Below are 22,156 nucleotides of genomic sequence, written 5' to 3' on the forward strand. Positions count from 1 at the left end.
GCTCGGCTCTATCCCACAGGAAGCTGGAGTGTGAGCTGGGACACACAAGACGAGGGAGGGACAGAGGGGGGAGAGGCAACCACAAGGATTCAACTCACCACCAACTGGAACTACATAGGAAAGGATCTGATCACTTGCTGATCAGTTTATTTGTAAATATAAATTGATTTGTTAGTGTTACTCAAGTTACTTAAATGAACATCAGCCTCATCAGCCCAGTTTATTTGTGTGCATGTGCACATATTTCTTTTATGTGGCAAATCAGATTCCAGTGTGAACTGGTCACGGTCCAGAACTGACCCGCATGTTCTAAGAGAGCAATAAAGGCGTCACAAGCCAGCACGCTGTCGTATGAAGTAAACATTGGAGGCCACTGAAGTCAGCGTTTTGCCTGTGAGTTTGTGAGCAGATTGACAACGAGGGTGAGAGAGAGAGAGAGAGAGAGAGAGAGATAGAGAGAGAGAGAGAGAAGAGAGAGAGACAGAGAGAGAGAGAAAGAGAGAGAGAGAGAGAGAAGAGACAGAGAAGAGACGAGAAGAGAGAGAGAGAGAGATAGAGAGAGAGAGAGATAGAGAGAGACGAGACAGACGAGAGACGATAGACAAGAGAGAGAGAGAGACCGATAGAGAGAGGACAGAAGAGAGACAGAGAGAAGCAGAGAGAGAGATAGAAAGAGAGAGAGACAGACAGAGAGAAGACAGAGAGAGGACAGAGAGAGACAGACAGAGAGAGACAGCGAGATGAGGACAGCCAGAGAGAGAGAGACAGAGACTAGGAGAGAGCACAGCGACCAGAGACAGAGGCAGAGAGTACCAGAGCGAGACAGCAGGAGAGAGCAGACAGACACAGAGAGCATGGACAGAGCAGACAGAGAGACAGGAGACGACAGCAGACGAGGAGATAGAGAGAACGACGATAGAGACAGAGACGGAGAGAGAGGACAGAGACAGAGACAGAGAGAGAGAGAGACAGAGAGAGAGAGAGACAGAGAGAGAGAGACTACAGAGAGAGGAGAGGAGAGAGAGGAGACAGACAGAGAGAGAGAGAGACAGAGATAGAAGAGATGAGACAGAGAGAGAGACAGAGAAACAGAGAGAGAGAGCAGACAGGAGAGCGGAGAGAGAGCGAGAGAGAGAGATGAGAGACAGAGAGAGAGAGACAGAGACAGAGACAGAGATACGAGAGAGCGAGAGAGAGGAGAGGAGAGGACAGAGAGAGATAGACAGAGAGAGAGAGAGAGAGAGAGAGAGAGAGAGAGAGAAAAGAGAGAGAGAAGAGAGAGAAGAGAGAGAGAGAGACAAGCGAGAGAGAGAAGAGAGAGAGAGAGAGAGAGACAGAGAGAGAATAGACAGAGACAGAGAGACAGACAGAGAAAAGAGAACAGAGAAGAAGAGAGGATAGAGAGAGAGAAGAGAGACAGAGAGAGAGAGAGACAGAAGACAGACAGAAGAGAGAAGAAGAGAGAGAGAGAATAGAGAGAGAGACAAGAGAGACAGACGAGCAGAGAACAGAGAACAGAGAGAGACAGAGAGACAGACAAAGTACAGAGAAGACAGAGAGAACAGACAGACAGACAGATCAGACAGAGACAAGAAGAAGACAACAGAAGACAGAGAGACAGAGACACGACAGAGAAGAGAGACAGAGAGAGACAGACAGAGACAGACAGACAGACAGAGAGAGACAGAGACAGACAGACAGAGAGAGACAGAGACAGAGACAGAGACAGAGACAGACAGAGAGAGAGACAGAGAGACTTTCAGATCAACTTACAGAGCCGGACACAAGCTTGGACCCAAGGTTCCAGATAATCACCAACAACTTCCCTCCTTGCACAACATCCACATCTGGGGCCCTTCGCCCACTGTACGCCCAAGCACATGCACACAACATGTAACATTCACACAGACGCATTGACATGCACAAGTGCTCACCACATTTCTGCTCCACAGCTGCACAAGAAGACAAGAGCCGATAAATAACCCCTTTGAATGGGATCCTGTGGGTTTCACTGTTTGAAACTTTGAACATCCAGCGATTGTTCTCTACCGCGTAACAAATTTCCGTTCATATCCCAAATGAAATGTTCCTCTCACCACTCTGAGAAGTCAAGACAGTATTTGTCAGTCTGTCAACAGAGCAGGACTTTTAATGGACTACAGGTGCTTGCTAATAAGGGCAAGTAAATGTGGCACAGCAGAACAACTGTCCCGTCCTGAATAGAAATAACGGGAACAGAGTGATGGACAAAGGGGGTTTAACTGCTGGGGAGACCAGCAGCCGGGAAAGTCCAAGAAAGGCACAATCTGCTGCGGAGTCATCACATTTAGGAGAAGCTTAAGTGAGACTGTATAGTTGTGTGTGTGTGTGTGTGTGTGTGTGTGTGTGTGTGTGTGTGTGTGTGTGTGTGTGTGTGTGTGTGTGTGGAGATATTCTCCATCAGATTCAAGGGGAAACAAGGATTACTAGGATCAATGAATGACACAGACTGTACAATAAACATTATGTGCATGTATATTAGTGAACATGCGAGTCGGACAGTATTTCGACACTAAATTGTAAACATGACCAACACCTTCTACACAACCTTGACCAAAATAATGTAGCCTAAGCTTAACTTAAAAACAAAAACTGAGCCAAATCATATAATCAATAAAGCCATGATAAAATAATTAGAAGATCATAAGGACATAAGGATATTTTATATGTAAATGTCCCCGTTGTGGGACTAATAAAGGATTTCTGACTCTAATTGGGTTGCATCTAGAGATCATTTTCATTATCTGTTAATCTACCAAATACTTTTTCAATTAATACAATATTGTGGTTAATAGAGCGTCAACAAATAGAAACAAATGCATCACATTTGGGGGGGGCATATGTTTGTCACTTACGAAAGCAATAAACAAAGTGTGAAAAGAAAACCAAAAGCTTAAACAATTAATCAATTATCAACATGTGTGTGTTATATGATGTATAAAGAAATGCACTGCGCAGCCTGGCAGCATTTCTCATCCATTCATCCTGTTGAGCATTTCCCAGCATGCACTGGGCGAAAGGCAGAGAACCAGCCTGCACAGGTCGCCAGTCTATCACAGTGCGAACACACAGCGCTGTACTCTGTGTGAAAAGAAAAGTGAGCGTGGATCCCTGTTGACCCTCTGTGTATTCAGATGAGTCTGGTCCAATAAGCCCCGGCATAAATGCCCAGCATGGTACCTCGATCCTCCCCGCAGTCCAAAGACCAAGAGACTCACTCTCACAGCCTCTTCCTTTCACTGTACGCTGCCCTCTCTCTGTCTCTCCCCGACGCTCACAGAAAGACAGTATCTCACCCCCACCAGTTACTCTTCCGTTATCCCACGCTCTCCTCAAACTTCTGCTAGCAGGTGTGAGCTCCTATCCTACAAGCTAATCCCGCGCCACACCCCCTGGCATGAGGACAAGGATGATGACAAGAGGAGCATCAGAAGAAAGAAGTACAGGAGGAGGAGGAGGAGGAGGAGAGGACAACAGCTCTGGACCTGAAAAAACAACAGCTGCGACAGTCGCATTGTCATTCCAACATTTGTTTCATGCCGAGTGCAGCAGCAGGTCAGTTCACAGCATGGGAACCACAGAACTGACACGGTGTTGCACCCTCAGCCCAAAAGCAGGTTCAATATTGTTTAGAGCTGCAAGAATTAGTCAATTATTCGATTAGCTGACAATTAATGTGCAACAATTTTGATAATTGGAAAATCGCTTTAGTGTTTGATACTTTTCTTTGTCATGTACATGACAGTAAACTGAATATCTTTGGGTCACACAAAACAAGACATTTGAAGAGGTCACCGTGGAGGTGATTAATAATTAATCTATAGTGAAAATAATTGTTAAGAATTGTGTCCCCATTACCTACAGTACATTTAAAAAGCTTTAGAACAAGAATCTCTTAACAGCCAATTTGGACAGGAGGAACCAATACATCAAGTCCTTTAAGGAAATTGAATTTAGCAAAATTCAAAACTGAGATTTGTACATGTAACATTTTAGGGTCATGGATCACTTTTAAACCAGTCTTTACGTTCTCTCCAATCACTTTAAGGTAACCATAACCATTCCACTCACACAGAGGCTCTCCTCAGTAGCACAGTCACAGTGTGAAACCCACCACAGCCATCACACCTGCGTCCATCCAGTCACAACATGTAGGTGAGCCGGTGCTCCGGGTCTTCTCCCAGAGAAATGACCTGCAGGGAGCTTTGTGTGTGGCCAACAACAGAGGCTACTGATGCTGAAGAAACAACAATATGTTTTAACATCAAGAGCAAGTGTTTAACTAACAGCTGTGTTGCCATGTCACTCCTACTTTACGTATAAGATGAAGTTTTCCACAAGCTTCTAGGATGTTCACACACTCTTGTCAGCATAACGCTGCATATACCATGTGGCTTTTTAACCTTGGGCTGCTCTTACACATGGGAGGCCATGTTTCATGTTTCACCACACACGCTATAATCATGTGTGTCTTACAGTCCTTCTTTACTGGCTCTTTTTTTGTTAGTTATTGGCTACCAGGAAATGAAGGCCCTCCCCATGTAATTAATGGGCACAATTATGTAATTGAGGAGTGGTCTGCAGTCTGCTGCAAATAGGACCAGATGTCCTGCTGCCCGAGAAATGCAGTTGTTCTAATCACTTACAGTGGGGTCAGCGCCCATACCAAGACCTAGCTCGCACCCACGCAGTTACCCAGGCCCTCTTTTCTTTCTCTTGTAAATAAAGACTTAATGGTTTACAAGCCTTCCAATAACCGTAATACCTTCAGAGCGAATTAGCTCACAAAGCAGCCAGACACACAGGCTGGATTGAACCAAGACGGCCGGGAGGAAGAAATACACCCCTCTTTTTCTAAAGTAGAGTTTTAACTTGAAGGATAATGTTTGTTAGACTTTGTGTTTTTAAAAAGACAATTTAGTGATTAAAGCCTTGACAAAAATGATAGGATATATTATCTCATATATTTATATTAAGATATATATATTATATGTGTGTGTGTGTGTGTGTGTGTGTGTGTGTGTGTATTATTGTGGTGAACCCCGACCAACCAGCCTCTAGATTTGAAGTTTGGATCAGCGAGGCTGATTTACATGCTGCTGATGTCATCCCCTCGCTGTGTATTCAGTCCTGCACTGTTACTGAGAGGCAGCGAAAACCTCCCTGTTTCCAAAAGTTAGAGAAACTCGGCACTGAACAGGCCTTTCAGTGTTCGAGTACAACACAACGTGAGGAAGAACTCCAACTGGTTTGTATTGTTTAAGGCAACAAGCGGTTTCATTAGACAATCTGTTACATTTCAAGTTAGAAATGCATTTTTACCACAGGATTCTTTTTACAGTTTATTATATGTAATGTTAAGCTGAGCGAGTTACTCTCCTTCATCCTAAACATCACAGAATCTATTCGAAGGCGAGATGTGGGCCCGGATCTTTCTCATGCTCAGCAAAACAAACAGTTATTGCTGGCTTGAGAGACAGAATCATGTCTTATCTGATCCAAGTTCTTGTGTAGAGACGTAAATTATTTCTGGAGTACAAACTACTTGTATGAGGAAATCAGTTTCCGCCTCAAATTTCTTTAAACTAATTATCTCATTTATAAAAAAACCTTCTCTGTGCTCGCAACAGTTATGTTGTAGCTTCCAGCAACATTTCCAGGGCTAAAAACAAGAAAGGTGTCATTAAAAATAGATAAAACATCTAAAACATTAAAAACGATTGTTGCTCAATAAGCAACAGAAAAAGTCAGTGCAGTTAAGTCAGGCAGGGCAGGGCAGGGCCAGGCAGCCAGGCAGTCAGTCAGCCAGTCAGGACGGTTGAGTTGTAAATGTGTTCCAGCAGGAAAAGCCAAGCTTCAGAGCAAGGCGAGCAGTCTGGAGTCGGCAACTTTCCCCTGCTCCAGCTAGCGCACCGCCCTCCCTGCAGCCCACCCAAGAAGCAGCCCATGGGCATAAATTTGAGAGCCTGACTCGCTGCGGATTTAAGACAATCTGCATCTCTCTCTCTCTCTCTCTCTCTCTCTCTCCCTCCTCCACACTCACTATGAAATTTTTCTCTCGTTCACCCTTTACTCTCTTCTGCCCTTCTTTCCTTTCCAACGAATTCCACTGTTAATGAAAATGGAAAGCTCTTTCTCAACGTGTGCCAAAAATATTATTTTTCTAAAGTCTTAAGTTTGCAAATATGCAGCAAATGCACTGGAACTGTATTTTTCGGTGTTACTGTACGATCTTCATGAGGGATTCTACTTCGTCTCTACTGTAAAGGAGACGTCGGCGAAGCTTTGTTGAAACAAAGTTAATTACATCTCACAACCTTCGCTGTTTATCGTTTCATGGAGGGAATTATTTTCTCGATAACAGCTTCAGCAAAAAAGTTATACTGCTAGTTTCCATTTACGTTTTATGGCACCGCACCACTGAGAACATAACTGTAAACAATATTTGATGCTACAGAAAAAAACATCCCGTCAGTTCACTTCAGTTTAGGATATCGCAAAACCAACAAAACAAGTACACCACAGCACTTTTGTTAATTACGCACTGCTGAGCTCCTCAGCCTAAAGGAGTTTGGTTTGGTCGCAGATGCTCCTCTTTGACGGAGGATTTATCATCGTTTCTGCTACAAAAACAATCAACAGATGTCACTTGTGAATCAAAATGAAGGTGTAGAGTTTTCTCTGAGTCATCAGTGAGAGTCTGCGACTTTCCACGCGAAGTCTGATCAAAGCGCTGTCATGTCAAATCTGTTGTAGTAAATATGAAGCTGAGGGCGTAGTTACCTTTGACCCACAGCAGATTCATGTCACTGTATCAGTGACAGATCAGCCTGCATTTGGCTTGCAGTGGTAAGTCATGTGCGTGTCACTGTGCTACGTCCATGCATATGGACTGACTTCCTGTTATGGCATCTGATCTGGTTAACGTGGCATCAGCAAGCCACTTTCTTACAACTGTCACTTACTTACAGAGCAGGGAAACAGGAATAGAAAAAGACGCAAGAGGCCGAGCAGCAGAGGAGGAGAGAGAGGGAGAGGAGGAGAGAGAGAAACAGAGACAGAGACAGAGACAGACAGACAGACAGAGACAGAGACAGACAGAGAGAGACAGAGAGAGACAGAGAGAGACAGAGAGAGACAGAGAGAGACAGAGAGAGAGAGACAGAGAGAATGAGGTGATTTATACAGAACTGGAAACAAAAAGAGGAGAAAACACACAAAGATCTTTTTTTGTGGTTTTAGAAGGCTGACGATGCCATTTCCTTTCTCATAAACATGCAGTACGAAGCAATGTGGTTTGGGTCATCCATTGTTAAAACTTTAGTTATTGTAAATCTATAAACCGGGAACAGATCGAGATGTCCTTCATTGTACTTAAAGATGTATACATGTGGGTGCCGTTTAGGCTAAACACACTTGATCTTAATTTACTCACTTTTCAAAATCTAAAATAGCTTTGAATACTAATCTTTCAAAGTTCACACAGCTGACAAAGCGCTTTCTCGCACTTTTTATCTGGGATGTTTTGGGATTGCAGGATATATTCTTTGCATGATCACTGAGCAGCAGTTAACCTACCACCCAGTCTCCTCTAGTACCCTAAACTAGACTCAATGTCCTTAACATCGAGTGCGGACAATTGTCAAATATCGAAGTTTAAATTGAATCCTTGGCAAATGTTTCGTCTCGTTTACGTTTTCTTTGACCGAGCGGTATTTTCCTGATCTAAAAGAACTAAAATCGAACTATATTTTGTGTTCATGCAAAGTTCTATATTTTTAACACGGATGAATTGCGTCACACTTATTAAATGAACCAAAGGGTAAAACGTGTTTATATTTCATAAGGACTGAAACTCACGTATAGGCTCTGATATCAAACATTTAAAAATAATAATCAGCCCTAACAAGCACTCACTGTGTCACATAATAATAAATAAATTAAATATCAAGAAGCCCTCATATGCAGCTGCATCTACCGAACATCTAAACGTGCAACATGCCGCACACCACTGCATGAGTGATCATAAATATCCGCTCTGCTTTATAGATTATTGTTTAGATTCTTGCGGTGGACATTAAGTTGAGTTATGTGGAATTGCGGGTTGCTCAAGAACATCTATCGAGCCAAGGATCTTCTGATCTTATCTCATCTCCGATAACAGAGTTGTTGTTCATAAGGCTCGTCACAAAACACACCCAACATGGATATGCCTCTGCACTCTCTCGGCTGATCCTCTCCCTCTCTCTATCTCTCGCTCTCTCGCTTTGTGGAAGTCGGAAATAATTATTCCAGCAGTAAAATGTAATAGCTTATCACATAAAACGCTGGGATATTTAGTGACTTGCATATACACTGCTAAAGAGTAGTAATCTACACCTCTCTACTTAAAGTTCAAATGAGGGATTGCAGTTTTGTTGGAGAGGGAAGAAAGAAAAAAGGAAACAAAAATGAATCCGGAGCAAAAATGCGTTTAGATTTGTGTTGAATTGAAAAAGCACATTAAAACTCTTTAAGATGACCCTCCTGGCAGCACAAGGGAAACACTGGTCTTATTGGTGGACGTCAGAGACGCAGGCAGTGAGGAGGGTGAGTGTCTGATGGTAGCACCCGAATGCACCGTGGCTATGGCAACATGGTGAAATAACAAACACCGCCCCCTCCTCGCTTTCTGTCTGCCGACAGGACATCGCATTGTGAGTCATCAGCGGCAGAGAACACACACATTGAAACACACACGTGGCCAAAGACACTCACACATACAGATACAAACCCTTGCAAGAATAAAAAAAAAATGCTCTGCATGAATGAACACACAACAACAAACCCATCCAGTTTTCACTCACAGTTCAGACCTGCAGCAGTTTGATTCACTTTTATCAAACAAATGAAGAAGAAACAAAATCACAGGATCTTTTTTCTTCTTCTCTGCCTCCTCCACAGACGTTGCTAATGTTTCGCCTCTGTCATCCACAGCCGACCACCATCCCTCAAAGAAAACCCCAACCGCAAGCTCATTGTTACAAACCGAGCTAAAGTAACAGTGAGAAATGAGTAAGTATCTGTGTGGGTTGTTGGTGGTGCATGTGAGAGCAATTCACAATATCACCTGGATCCCATTAGCACTAGTTTGATTTCTAATATCAACCACGTGAGCTGATAGTTAACAGCATGCCTTACTGCTTTTACACACACACACACACACACACACACACACACACACACACACACACACACACACACACACACACACACACACACACACACACACACACACACACACACACACACACACACACACACACACACACACACACACACACACACACACACACACACACACACACACACACACACACACACACACACACACACACACAAATTTATCAAAAACAGCCACCCTCATTCAAAGCAGGAGGAGGGACGATGGGGAAGGGAACGACTCCGCCTTTTACTGTCAGCAGCAAAGCTTAAATCTATACAACACACACACACACACATAATCCCTCAGGCACACGCAAAAACACTGCATTTACTGTAAGATTCAACCAACATCATTCTTAATGCTGCCTGCTGCGCCACATGTGACCTTTCATGTCTAGCATTAAGGCATTAGAGCAGCGAGTTAAACCAGAGTGTTCCCACATTAGGGACCCGGACGACTGGTTAGTCGGTCCAAGATTAGTTTTTTTTAAAGGATCAGGACACGAACAGGGACATGTTGGGTTGTTCCTTTATTGTTTCATCGCGTGTTGTGATTCCAACCTCAATGGCGGCCAAGTATCCCATAGGAAATATGTTCATGTTGAATGATTGTGCAGATCTAAAGATCTACATCCAATGGTGAAGTTAGGTGCCGGTGCAGGAAGTAGTGGGACCTTTATGTACCAAGGAGGAAAGTAGTGGTGTGTAGATCAGCAACCCTGTCTCCAACAAAATACGTTTGTACACTACTAAATTGGCAAATACATTTTTAGAAAAAACTTAGGTAAAAAGGTTTCATCATGTCCTGAGCGTGGATATGGTACTGATAACATGTTACTGTTTATTGTCGGCAAAACAAATTAAATCATTGCTAGTAAACAACTTGCAGATATATAAAATGTAATCTGATTATGTTAGTTGCTGTTACTAATTGGTAGTTTATTAACATAATGTTTTGGGAGACAGGGTTGAGGAGGGGTGGTGGATGGGAAGGTAGATCATCAGTCACAGAATATTTCTGTATGAGTTTTGCATCTCTCCATAACATTAACCAAGTGTCTTAGTTGCCTTTGCCTAATTAAACTTTAACCATCGTTTATTTGCTGTAAGCAATCTTCTGCTAGATGTTATTTAGGATTTTTGCAGAATCCTCCAACATCACTGTTCCCTGGAAAGTTATTGGTTCCCTATTATACAGAATAACCAACATTAGCAGGGAATGTCCAGTCAACACCTCCCATCATCCATCTATTAAAAATAATTACACCTAATACAGCCGACCTCATTTGTCTACTGCTTTGACTGATTTTCTCTGCAGATCAATTTGTCTGATATGCTTTCTAAATCGGCGGGAAAGCTCTAAGTGACCATGAACAATGCTTTTCAGAATATTTCCCATGACTGCAACATTTTTCCTTTCTATTATGTGTGCCCTGTGGCTAATGCGAGTAGAGCTGTTTAAAGTGTCTAATGCCTTTGCCCTCTGGTGTCATTCATTCTCATTTCAGCATCATTTGATGCGTTATATTTCCAGGAAGAAGGACTCTCAGTGAAACCATTAGTACAATCTAACCTAGTGCACATATTTGCAACAATGAATACAGATCACTGGCTCCCATGGGATAAACTTTGGCAATAAACAACAACCCACGACCACAATCAATTCACTCTGGTCTCAATGAACAACGTCCATGAATGACGACACACAACGTGAATAAAGCCTTGCAGCAGTTTGAAAACAACCCAAACTCAATCCGATGAACCAAAATAACCTTCAAATACCAGACCCTGACACGAGGGAGCGGACCGTCTCTTCTTGAGCCTTGAAGTATGGGGAGGAAAACAAGAAGATGAGGAGAGAAAAGACTAGCAGGGGGATAAAGACAGAGTGTGTCTTTGCTTATGTGTCCTTTGGAGCATCCCCAGGCCTGTCTACTCTGTTCTCTCAGTGGCCGAAGCCGATCAGCTCCGCGCTGTGAGCCTACATGGTTTTAACCAGGGCCGGCACAGACAGACAGCTGCTATTAAACCCCGATTGTTTCAGGTTCACAGGGTGTGAAAGGGTCTGATTGAGGGGCTGTGATCCCAGTGAGGGTGGTCTTTCTCCCCCTCTCTTCCCCCCCCCCCCCCCCCCCCCCCCCCACCTCCCTCTCACTGGAAGGTGGGAGGGTGTTGGGGAAGAGGAGATTTGGTGAGGGGGGGGATTGCAGGCATCACGTGACACATGTTTCTTGCTGAGCGGACCAAAATGGAATCTAGACAAAAAAACACCACTTGTTGCTGCCTGCCTACTGAGTACCAGTGTGTCACATAACTGGCGGCCAACACACAACAATTAAACAGCAGCATTAATGCCAGAGAGAGCTACGAGGGGTTAAGGTTTAGATATTTTACATTGCAGATTTTGCTCTTGCACGTCTTCTAAAGGAACAACTGTAATCGCTCGTATCGCCTCTGCTTTAAACGTTGCTTCAGCGTACAGATTAAACATACAATCCTCCGCCTACCTTCGTTTATACTGACCTAATGGGAAAAGGAATTCATCCCACTAAATTCAATTGTATTCAACCTGATAGAGACTTATCAGTGCTCTGATATGGTTGCGATAAACCCCACCAGTCCTCTCCTGTGACTGGATAGAAGTCTTCCTGTATGGTCTATTTGTTTAAGAGCATTCCCATTAAGGAGCCTTTTGGCCTTAGCACACTTGATAAAGACCAGGGAGGGTGAGGAAGCTCCCCTGCAGAGCTTTTCACACATGGCCAAAGGACAAGTGCACTTTCCTCCCTCGAAAACTCTTCCCCCGGCTCAACCTTGAGAAGGGCCCGAGTGCTTCTCTGTAAAGAGCTGCATCCGTGCTGGTTTGCTTGATTTATATTTTCTGATTTCCTGTTATCAAACAATAATGTCCGAGATGCTCACACGAGGCTGTTCTCAACACATGGTAACTTAAGTTAGATTCCGCATCATAACATCTGACCATACTGTTTTGCCTCTTGTCCAGTGTAATCAATTAAAACAATATATAATACAATTATTTGGTAAATAGTCCACAATCCAATTTCCATTCCAAATAAATCATTGTCTTTTCCTCTCATGTATTTGGAGATCTACTAAAGACCCTTTGTGGCTTACAAATACACTCCCTATGAGTGTGTCTGTGCAAATACTGTTTAAGGAGGCTGTGAGTTTGTGTGCTCAGCACTTCTCACTGTCACTTTGGAATAAATAAGTGTTTGGCTGTGCTATTGAGTCCAGTGTTGACGCTCTTCAGTCCAGGGCCACTACATGCAGACCAGCAGCCTAATCTACCCACATTAGCAGCTACAGTCACCTTTTATGGAGATAATTAGATTAGATTCAATAATCTATGTCAGATTAGAGATGGATTATGGGAGGCTTCAATGCATGTTTATATTAGCCAAAGGAAACAATAATACAGCAACAGATTCAACCAGCTCATTATTTCATGTGTTTTAGAAGCAGTCTGCAGCCTGAAGCCTCACACAGAGCTCGGTGATTGCGTTGTTTTGTGGGTGTCCTGACATAAATCCACATTTGGAAAAGTTATTGGCACCTCAAGTATTTCAGGTTACAAGAAACAGCTGTTCTCCTCGGCTGTGCAAGATGATTTTAAAACCGTGCTTGTAGTCAGAGCACTAAAAAGAAACACTTCCCCCGGGAGATCAACGTATGAAAGTGTACATTTCTTATGTCTAAACTCGTTCGTGCCAGCATATTGTTCACATGTCCACAAATGGATAGAAAAGGAAGAACAGTCGCTACTTTGCGATGAGGAGGAATTAATCCACAAAACTCGGCGTATCACACATTTTGGTCGTCTAGTAGAAATATTATGCAGCTCAATTACTGAAGTTTGGAGCGCATAGCAAGTCAACGTTTAAAGCGTAAAAGTCACGCACAATCACCTGAAGAGATAAAGCCAAAGGAGAGGACGTACTAAACATAACACAACTGCACGTTTTTCCCCACTTCATAAAGTCCGACAGTGATTTTAATAGTGCCGAATAATTTAAATACACATTTCCAACTACGAATAAACTCCCATTTAGCTAATGGTCGCCTGTGATTTCAGAAGCGAATATGAATCATCAGCACAGCTTACCTCAGGTTAATGCAGGAACATTCAGCATGAAACTTTTTGACTTTTTGTCCAAGGACTGCGAAAGTCTGAGTTTCCAGTAAAAGCCTCCCTTCTCTCGACTTTCTCTCGACTTTCTGGCAAGACGCTGTCGGATGGAGATGACTGAATTCTTCACAGAAAGCGACACTTTATCCTGTTTCAGACGTGCTTCTCCATAGCGTTTTACTTCAGAGTCACTGTAAGCAAACGGTGACAGAATTGAACCCCATGTTCGGGCTATGGAGTCCCTCAAAGCGCCCTGGAGTTGGTTGCACAGCCAATGCGGGAATGCGCACCCCCTTCTCCCCCCCCCCCTCCCTTTCTCCAGTCTGTGGACCACCCCGAAACAGGAAGTTCACTTTTTGTTTTTCTTAAAAAAGGACCATGCTGCCTCAGTTTTCCCCTCAAAGTTAACATGCACTACAGCTTACTCGGGCTGTTATATGTTCAATTCCTCGCCATTTTTATTTGTGAGAAAATACAAATGCAATATGCAATATAGTTAAGTTATATAAAGACATTACACCATGCATAACTTTAAAAAAAAATACTTGTATGGACATGGCTGTGTCTATATTAAGTGCGTTGCTATCTAGTAATTGGGATAATCTATCTATAAATGTTTTTGTTTACTTTAATGGTAACTTCATAGCAGCTCCTCGGACAGCGTGTGTGGCTGGCTACGTGTGGGGATGCTGCAGATTGCTGCGCCTCGTCAGTAAAATCCACCACAAAAACCTGGACTGGAGTTCAGTCTGCAGCTCAGGACCAGGACTCCAGGCAGAGAGAGGAGAAATACTCTGCTTTAGTAAAAGTAGGAATACCATACTCTGTTACAAATAAATCCCATGCATTCAGAGATGTACTTAAGTAAGGATACAAAGAGTACTAGCATCAAATTATACTCAAAGAATCAAAAGTAAAATCACTCATCATGCAGAATGGTCCAATTAATTATATTATGTAATTGGATTTTTGATCACTGATGACTAAATGTAAAAGGTGGAGCTAATTTTATTCCAAGGGAACAATTAAGTTGTATCTTAATCGATAACAATACATCATCATTTATTTGTTGATTATATTTTGTATTATTCATTTGAATCTGCAAAGTAACACAATGTAGCAGAAAATGGAAATACTACAAGCGTCCTTAGTTACTTTCCACAGAGCCCCAGCATTTTATTTCTGTTTTATTTAGATAACATACATTCATGCAATATATGTACAAACAAAACGGATTACGCCACAGATATACAACATAAATACTATTAATCATATATAACATTTAACAATAAAATATAATGCAATTGTGGGTCCATAGTTAGTCACTTGTTAAGAAATGTGAATTTAATTAGTCACAGATTCATGAACACTGACACTAGTCTAAAAACCCACGGGTCCCAGACTCCCAGGTTCCTAATGTTCTGACTGTCAATAATTTGATTAATTTCAAATATTTTAGAGAATATGCGCCATTGAAGTATAATATCGACGGAAGCAGGTCTTGCATTTGCAATAACGGGGCCCTGTGTCAAAAAATAGTTCCAACACCTGCACTATTTCAGTGAAAAGTGTTGTTCTGGTGCATATTCTTTAATACATTTGTGCTTAATCCAATTATGCATAATGAGGAGTCATGGTTAACATACAGCTTAAGATGTTCAACTATTGCAGCATCTGCCATTTGCAATACAATGTTTACTAGTTATACAGCATGTTGATGCTGTCAGGTGACGGATACAGAGAGTAAAAGTCAGCTGTGAAAATGAAATAATTTAGGCTAAATAATGTTAAGCATGCAGTCCATAACTGTGTTCCTCAAGGATGTTTGATAAATATCTATATTTGTGTATATACACAATGCACAATGTATATATTTGTCCTATTTCTATATTTATGATTCACCCATATTATAAATAACACTTCCTGTATTTAGATATTCAGTTACATAGTTCGGTTTGAGTGTTGAGATTTTGAGATATTATATATATATATATATATATATATATATATATATATATATATATATATATATATATATATATTGAGATATATATTGAGATACACAAACAAATTAAATGTATGTCTTTATTAAGGATAATCAGACTTTCACAACATTTTTCATTGGGACATTGTTTTTAAATAGAAAGTACACATTTATCTATTATATTATCTGCATGGCATACCACAAATACTAAGTAGAAGAATATGTATTTTTGAAGCTGACATGTTAAAGGAGTATATTTAATACCCACATAGACCACAAGGTGGACCACATAATGAAGCATACAAGGCACAACAAGTTTTGCAACACCTGTTATTCTTAGACATACATTGTAAAACATGTTGAAATAAATGTAAATTAATCTACTTATAATAAGAAAAATGGATATTTTTGTATAATTGGCCTTATGAAGCCTGGTATATTTATTGAACAGTAGTGATAAAAGGAGTTCAGTAGCACAAGCTGAGTAGCCATGATAAGTTTCAGTCACCATAAAAATAACACATCTATAGTCATAAAGTACTTTTACTTTAAAGCAACAATGAAAGCGTGAACAGTTGGTGACCTGAACCCAGGCAGGAGTCCATTGAGAACATACGGCTAGTGTTTACATCAGATTTTGTGAATGAGAGTTGTGGGCTTTAGTCCTAATATAACTGCTGCTACAGCAGCCAAGTAGGGAAGTCTTGGATGTAAACGGGCCGACAGATGCTGGAGCCATATGCTTCATCTGACGGCAGAGAGAATCCAACACAGGCTTCACTCCAGATGATCAATGGAGGTGAATAAAGGTGAAGCAGCAAATCCAGTGAGCCTAATGGTTTTATTGGATTGTGTAAAACATGTATTGTTGGCATTTATTCATTGGAATTATTATTATTTTGTATAACGTATGAAATTGACACAATACGCAAGTATTATTTTGATTAAAATACATTTAAGAGCTGCTGAGACAGCTGTCTGAAAGGACTGGGAAAAACACTACCAATGAGTATTTTCAAGTAATAATATATATATGAGAATATATAGTCCCCTATGTGAAAGAAAAAGCAGTTTACATTTAAAAAATAAGGCATAGCGAAACTTTTTTGCTTAAAAAAATAAGAAACTACCAAATAATAAACAAAACAAAATAAACGCTGCCTGCTGCAAATGGGGTTACAGTGTAGTTTGAGGGCAGCGTTACTTAACAAATGGATTTATTGTTGATACATTTTGATTGCTGCAGAAAGTACTGAACAAGGATGTGGCCAACTGCAATCTAAAGCAGAAACAAATATCAAACTGCAACTTAAGTCATGCTTCATTGGTGCTTTTTTCTACGCTATGTTTCCAAAGAAAACACACATGTAAGGACCAAATGCACGTCTTAATGAAGCCTTGAGAAAAAGTAATGTTACAGATGTCCCCCTCCAAAGCTCGTAGAGGGCTCACAGTACTAGAGGGATTAGAGAAAGCAGAAGCAAAAGCTTTCGGCCATGCCGTCCAGTTGAAGTGAACACGAGAGCTGAGAGCTGTAAATGAGATGATGCTTCATCACTTTATTTCTTAAAACCTCGCCTGAGCATGTTAACTCAAAATCATTCAATGTCCTTGATCAGTCGAAGCCATTAGGTAGTATTAGTGATTGAACTTCTAAAATATACATATTTAAGGCCACTAGAGGATACAGAGAATCATGCACGTTAAGTGAGAGGAAGAGAAATCAAGTGTCACTAAGTCTCGAAGCAGCTGGACACCATTCCCCCGTGCAGCAAAATCCACAAAATCTTTCATAGGATTTGTTTTCCCATTGCAGACTGGCCCTTTGCATATGTTTTCTCCATAGAAAACAGCCCTGCAGGTACAACATATAAGGGTGATCTCCGCCTGCATTAGGTTTCACCTCACTGAAGAGAGGAAAGTTGGAGTGCAAGAGAAGAGCAATGCAGGAGGAGGAGCAGTTCTGCATGAATGCTGTGTACACCCTCAGCCACTGCAGGACAGGTAAGAGTGGCACAGAAATATAAGAAGATATGTAAACGACAATACTTCTACAATGATAGACAAACATATTGAAAAATATACTTCAACTTTTTCCTTTTTCTTTTATAATGTAATGTTCGTAACTTTTTCTTTTGTTGGAAATACTCTAGATCTAATTAAAATTAGACAACATATGTTTTTGATTACAAGTAGATCCTGTGATACATACAACAAACCAAGGCTTTGTTTCCCCCTATTTACTGCAATTTACTCTTACAAATATCTCTTTGCCTTTAATTGAATTGAATATATCTTTATTATTAAACTTCTGCAATGTGTTTAATGTTTTGGAGTTTTAATCACATAGATTGTTGGGACTTTCCATTATAAAAGATGTATACTTGCTTCTATCATCTAAGGCTGTTCTCCTTTCATTGGTTACTCTGGTTTGAACATCTCTCTTGTATTTGGGTAAAGATGGAAGGTTTCATTTATTACAAAGGGAGAACTACTTCAAATAAAAAAGATGTTAACAACTGAGCAATGGAGATTGTGAAATTAAGGTTTTAAATGGAGTGGGTTTTAAATATTTTACAGCATTATCTGATAGTAGCAGTGGTGGGCCGTCAGGGCCAGCAAGGCCTTCTCTGCTGGCCTAAACATCATCAGAATATAAATGTAATTTTAATATATTCTTTCCACAAATATGTATTAAATTATTCCCCATAGTCTATTCTCTTCATTTCATAGCTTTCCTCTTGGTTGCGCTGCTTCCAGCCTCAGATGGAGATTTGAAGGTCTGGCCTTTATGTTAGAGCTTTTATCCAATCATATTTCAGCCATGATGTGTTGCCAGGGTCCAAGAGATCTGCCCTTAGGCCTTCAGAATCAACAGTGCGGACGCCTGTAGCTTTAAGTGAACAGAAACCAAACTGTGGCGTTAACCAATGAGATTTCGAGTTGGCGACACCGGGGCCAGCTAGCAGGTGTACGATAACGTCGGCACGTGCACGTCTTTAGATTGGATACGCACTATTGAGAGGCAGAGCTATGCAGAGCTAGCAAGCTGAACTTGAACGAGCTAATTTAGATTTCTACAAGCTGTTTTTTTTCATCCCACAATGGCTGAAGGAGGACAAGAGATCGATTTGGTCGCAGATATAATTACAACGCCATTTTCAAGACGAACTTTTCAAGAAAAGCTAGATATCGTGAGAAGAGAACGGCCAACCCCGATGCTAGCGAGGCTATCTCAGCCGGGAAAAGGGTTTGTCCGCCACTATCAAATCACTAACTCCGAGCGGTACCCCCGGCTCACAGCCTCCGAGAGGCACTGCACATTGTACTGCTGGGAATGCCTGCTATTTACAACTAAATGCTTCATAAATATTAATATAACTCTGTTGTACTTGACTATGTTAAGGTGATGCAACGCCCGGTTATACTGCGTTTCTGTCTAAATGTATAGTTTCTAGAGCCATGGCGTCATAATGATGGTATTAAGAGGTGGAATAATTCAGGTAGGGTAGGACATCACAGAAGGCCTAGGTGTGAAATGCACGGCCCGCCACTGGATAGTAGTAGTACTACACGCCAAGCCAGTCACAAGTCGTTATAATTCACTGTACTGTTTTGAATGGATTATGTAAACTACACTGTAAGGCAATTTAAGCAAGAGATGGGCTGAGTAAGGGCACTGAAGAATTAAAGACTAAATTCAATTTTAAGAGAAATTTAGATATGGTTTGTTCAAAAAAGTTAATTATGCATTTTGATTGCTATTTTAATTAAAGTTGCCAAAAAAGTTAGAAGTCACAGTTGCGTATGGGTGAAATAAAGAGAACAAATTATATATTTATATAATATCATGATATGAATATATAATAGTTTATGTCATGTCATGTGTGTGCCATATTTGTCTGTGTAAAATAATGGAAAAATCCTTTAAAAGTAAAGATTGTTTTGTTTTGTTTTGTTTCGAGCCTCAGCCACCAGAGGGCAGCATCACACAAGCCTGAGAACAAGGCAAACCAAAACACCATGAAAACAATGCTGTCATATGTCCAATAATCACCATTAAAGAGAGGATGATATCATCACTTAGGATATATACAATGTGTAATACACATCCTCTATTCATTCATAATATTAAATGAAAATATGTGTATAGACACATACTGTATGTATTGTAAATAAATGACTTTATAACTTTGGTAAAGATAACTAATAACACCGAGTATAATCGTTTAGATTTTTACATCAGAATCTGAAAAAACCCTGTTATTATTGATTCTTATATTTGATAGTGATAATCAGGTCATGCAGGCTAAAGCAGCCTCACTGTATTAAAGTAAATGTTAAACTGAGTCATTTACTCCTTTAGCCTCATCCAGCATGCACTCAAAAAACTGTGCAAGTCTTGGCTGTTACATCTGTAAGCTGTCGCATTAGAAGTTGGCATACAATAACCTGATTGGATGGATTCTGTTTAGTCTTCCTTGACATAATTAGGTCCCCACAGGAAAGTATGTGGTAAGACCTGAGTGAGGGTTAAGGTGGAACAGTGCTGTGACAGTAATTCCCTGAGCTGTGCTGATGAAAGCTCCTGTTGGATCATGAACTCTTTAAACCCAGCAGCCCCTGTCCTCACTGAAGAACTTCCTATGAACCCACTTGTTTTTTTAAAAGACACTGGGCTTCAAAAACTAAAGAGTTGAATGGAAGGAGTCTCAAACCTACCTGAAGATCTCAAGGTCAGGGATTATTTGGAGAGTTTCATTCCTAAATAAACAGCTGTTTTGTTTTTTCTTTAGAGTTACTGATTAGAGTTTCACAGATTAAAAAAAGAAAAATTGGACTATGCTCGTCTGATGGCAGTACCAAAAAAATATTTTGGCAGACCTCTCCCACATCCCCTGCCCTGCCACAGCTCGGCCACTGAAATTTGCTGAAGAAAAACAAAGTTTCATTCATCAGAATAACCAGAAACATGCTGATATCACATTAGGGAGTATTTAAGTGTGGTAATTTGGTAAATTTGGTCATTTTCAACAGATTAATCACCCTGCAATGACTCAAATACATTAAGGGTTACTATATCCTGACTTCTGACATTTGTATTAATCCTCTTTGCTACATTATACTGTGGTTCCAGTACACAGAATACCAAAACCAATATCTTTATATTTTCAATGGATCACATGACTACTTGCACATACTCATGACAAACCCCCTGAGAGTTATCACATGACTCCGCAGTAACCCTCAGTTCTACTATGCTTTACAGCAACTCTAAGCTAATTATTTTTGTTTTCTTGTCTGCAACTTTACTAAACTGTTTTTATTAACTCCTACTGCTCTCATCAGCGCTGATGTTGGCTGCAGCAGTCTCTAAAATCCCACTGTACACTACCTGCTCAGCACCAAATGGCAGATAAGTTTCAACTAGCTGGTGAACAGAGTAGCAGCTAAAGAGACAGATATTTCCCTCAGTATTTGGTAGAGCCCAAAAACTGAGCTAGAATAGAGTGAATATTGGACTTACCTTCACCAGGTGGCCAGAAACACGACTCTAAATTAATGATAATGTTGCTCTGTAACTGCTGGTGATAATATGTGAATGTTGTGTTCACTGCCTTCAAGTGGCCAAAAAATCAGTTATTGCAGGTTGACGTGTCTGTACAGTGACAAAAACTAATGTATAGAATATCTGCCGACCGCTGCAGCACTTTAGTCCTGGAGGGCAGGGCCTAGCTTGGCCAGGTGCACAATCGGTTGGGAAGCTAGCAAGGAATCATGTTCGTCACTGACTCCAACTTTTTGGTAGGGGTGTCTGTATCATTGGAAAAGCTTCAATGGTCTGGGCAGAAATAATTCATTACAGTAGATGTTAGTTGTGCAGCCCCACGCTGCCAGGTAAGGATGCTCGGCAACGCCATCTGTATTGGAAGAAGCACATTATACATCTTCCCACTTTTCATATGCTACCGTTGTTCTCATCATCTAGTCAAAAGTGTTAAAGTCAGTGATACAATTAAAGTGATTAAATGTGACTGTACCTTGACATTACAGCAGCCATAGTCGGTTGACATAGAGCTGCTGCGTTTGAAGTACATTCAAATAGATAGTTAACCATTGTTGTCATGTGGGTTCTACAAAAGATTATTGTTGACCTGAAATGTATTCTAGATGGTAGGTACACAATATTGGTGTATGATATTGCTGATAAATACATGTTTGTACAAGAGACTCAGGCGGAAACTCTGACTTGCCTTAGGCTTAGGGCTTACCAAGGATTGTTCAAGTATCATGCAGTTTTTCAGGCTGGAGATAAGTTGGGTTCTCATTCTTTTAAAAGTAGGGAAGTATCTGCAATCTACTCACTTGTAGAAAGCCACTTATTTGACCAGCCTATTGGAAGCTGGAAGGTTTGGACCTCTCTGATCAGGCAAAAGTATTGTTGTAGTGAGTTACTGCACCTTTAGTCTTAAACCTAGATTTCCAGTCCCACAAAATAGCTTACTTGACAGCAGGTTACTATAACACAGTAGCATCTTTGACACTCAACCAGCTCCAAACATTGAACAAGCCCAATGCTTCTCTCGTTTACTGTGAACAATGGCTGTTTTTACAGGATTCTGGGAACTTCAAAGCACAGACATTTAGCAAAAAGGACACCCTGCAGGGCAATAGTGTGTCGGCTCTGTCAGAAATAGATTTTCCTCTGTTGATTGAACAAACTTCTCGCCCTCCTTAAAGGTCACATCGCATTTTTACAAGACAGATCAGAACAGCAG

The 22,156-nt window shown here is 41.0% G+C and overlaps 1 protein-coding gene across 1 annotated transcript in view; it reads right to left on the minus strand.

The window, feature by feature from the left end:
• The window catches only part of gli1 (GLI family zinc finger 1), a 48,043-nt gene extending 34,387 nt beyond the window's left edge, over positions 1-13,656 (minus strand). The window contains exon 1 of the mRNA XM_029432268.1: positions 13,370-13,656. The gene's annotated coding sequence lies outside the window, so the exon portion shown is untranslated. The remainder of the gene's footprint in view (positions 1-13,369) is intronic.
• Between the last annotated feature and the right edge of the window lie 8,500 nt (positions 13,657-22,156).

The sequence above is a fragment of the Cottoperca gobio genome, chromosome 5, assembly GCF_900634415.1.
Source record: "Cottoperca gobio chromosome 5, fCotGob3.1, whole genome shotgun sequence".
NCBI classification, from domain to species: Eukaryota; Metazoa; Chordata; class Actinopteri; order Perciformes; family Bovichtidae; genus Cottoperca; species Cottoperca gobio.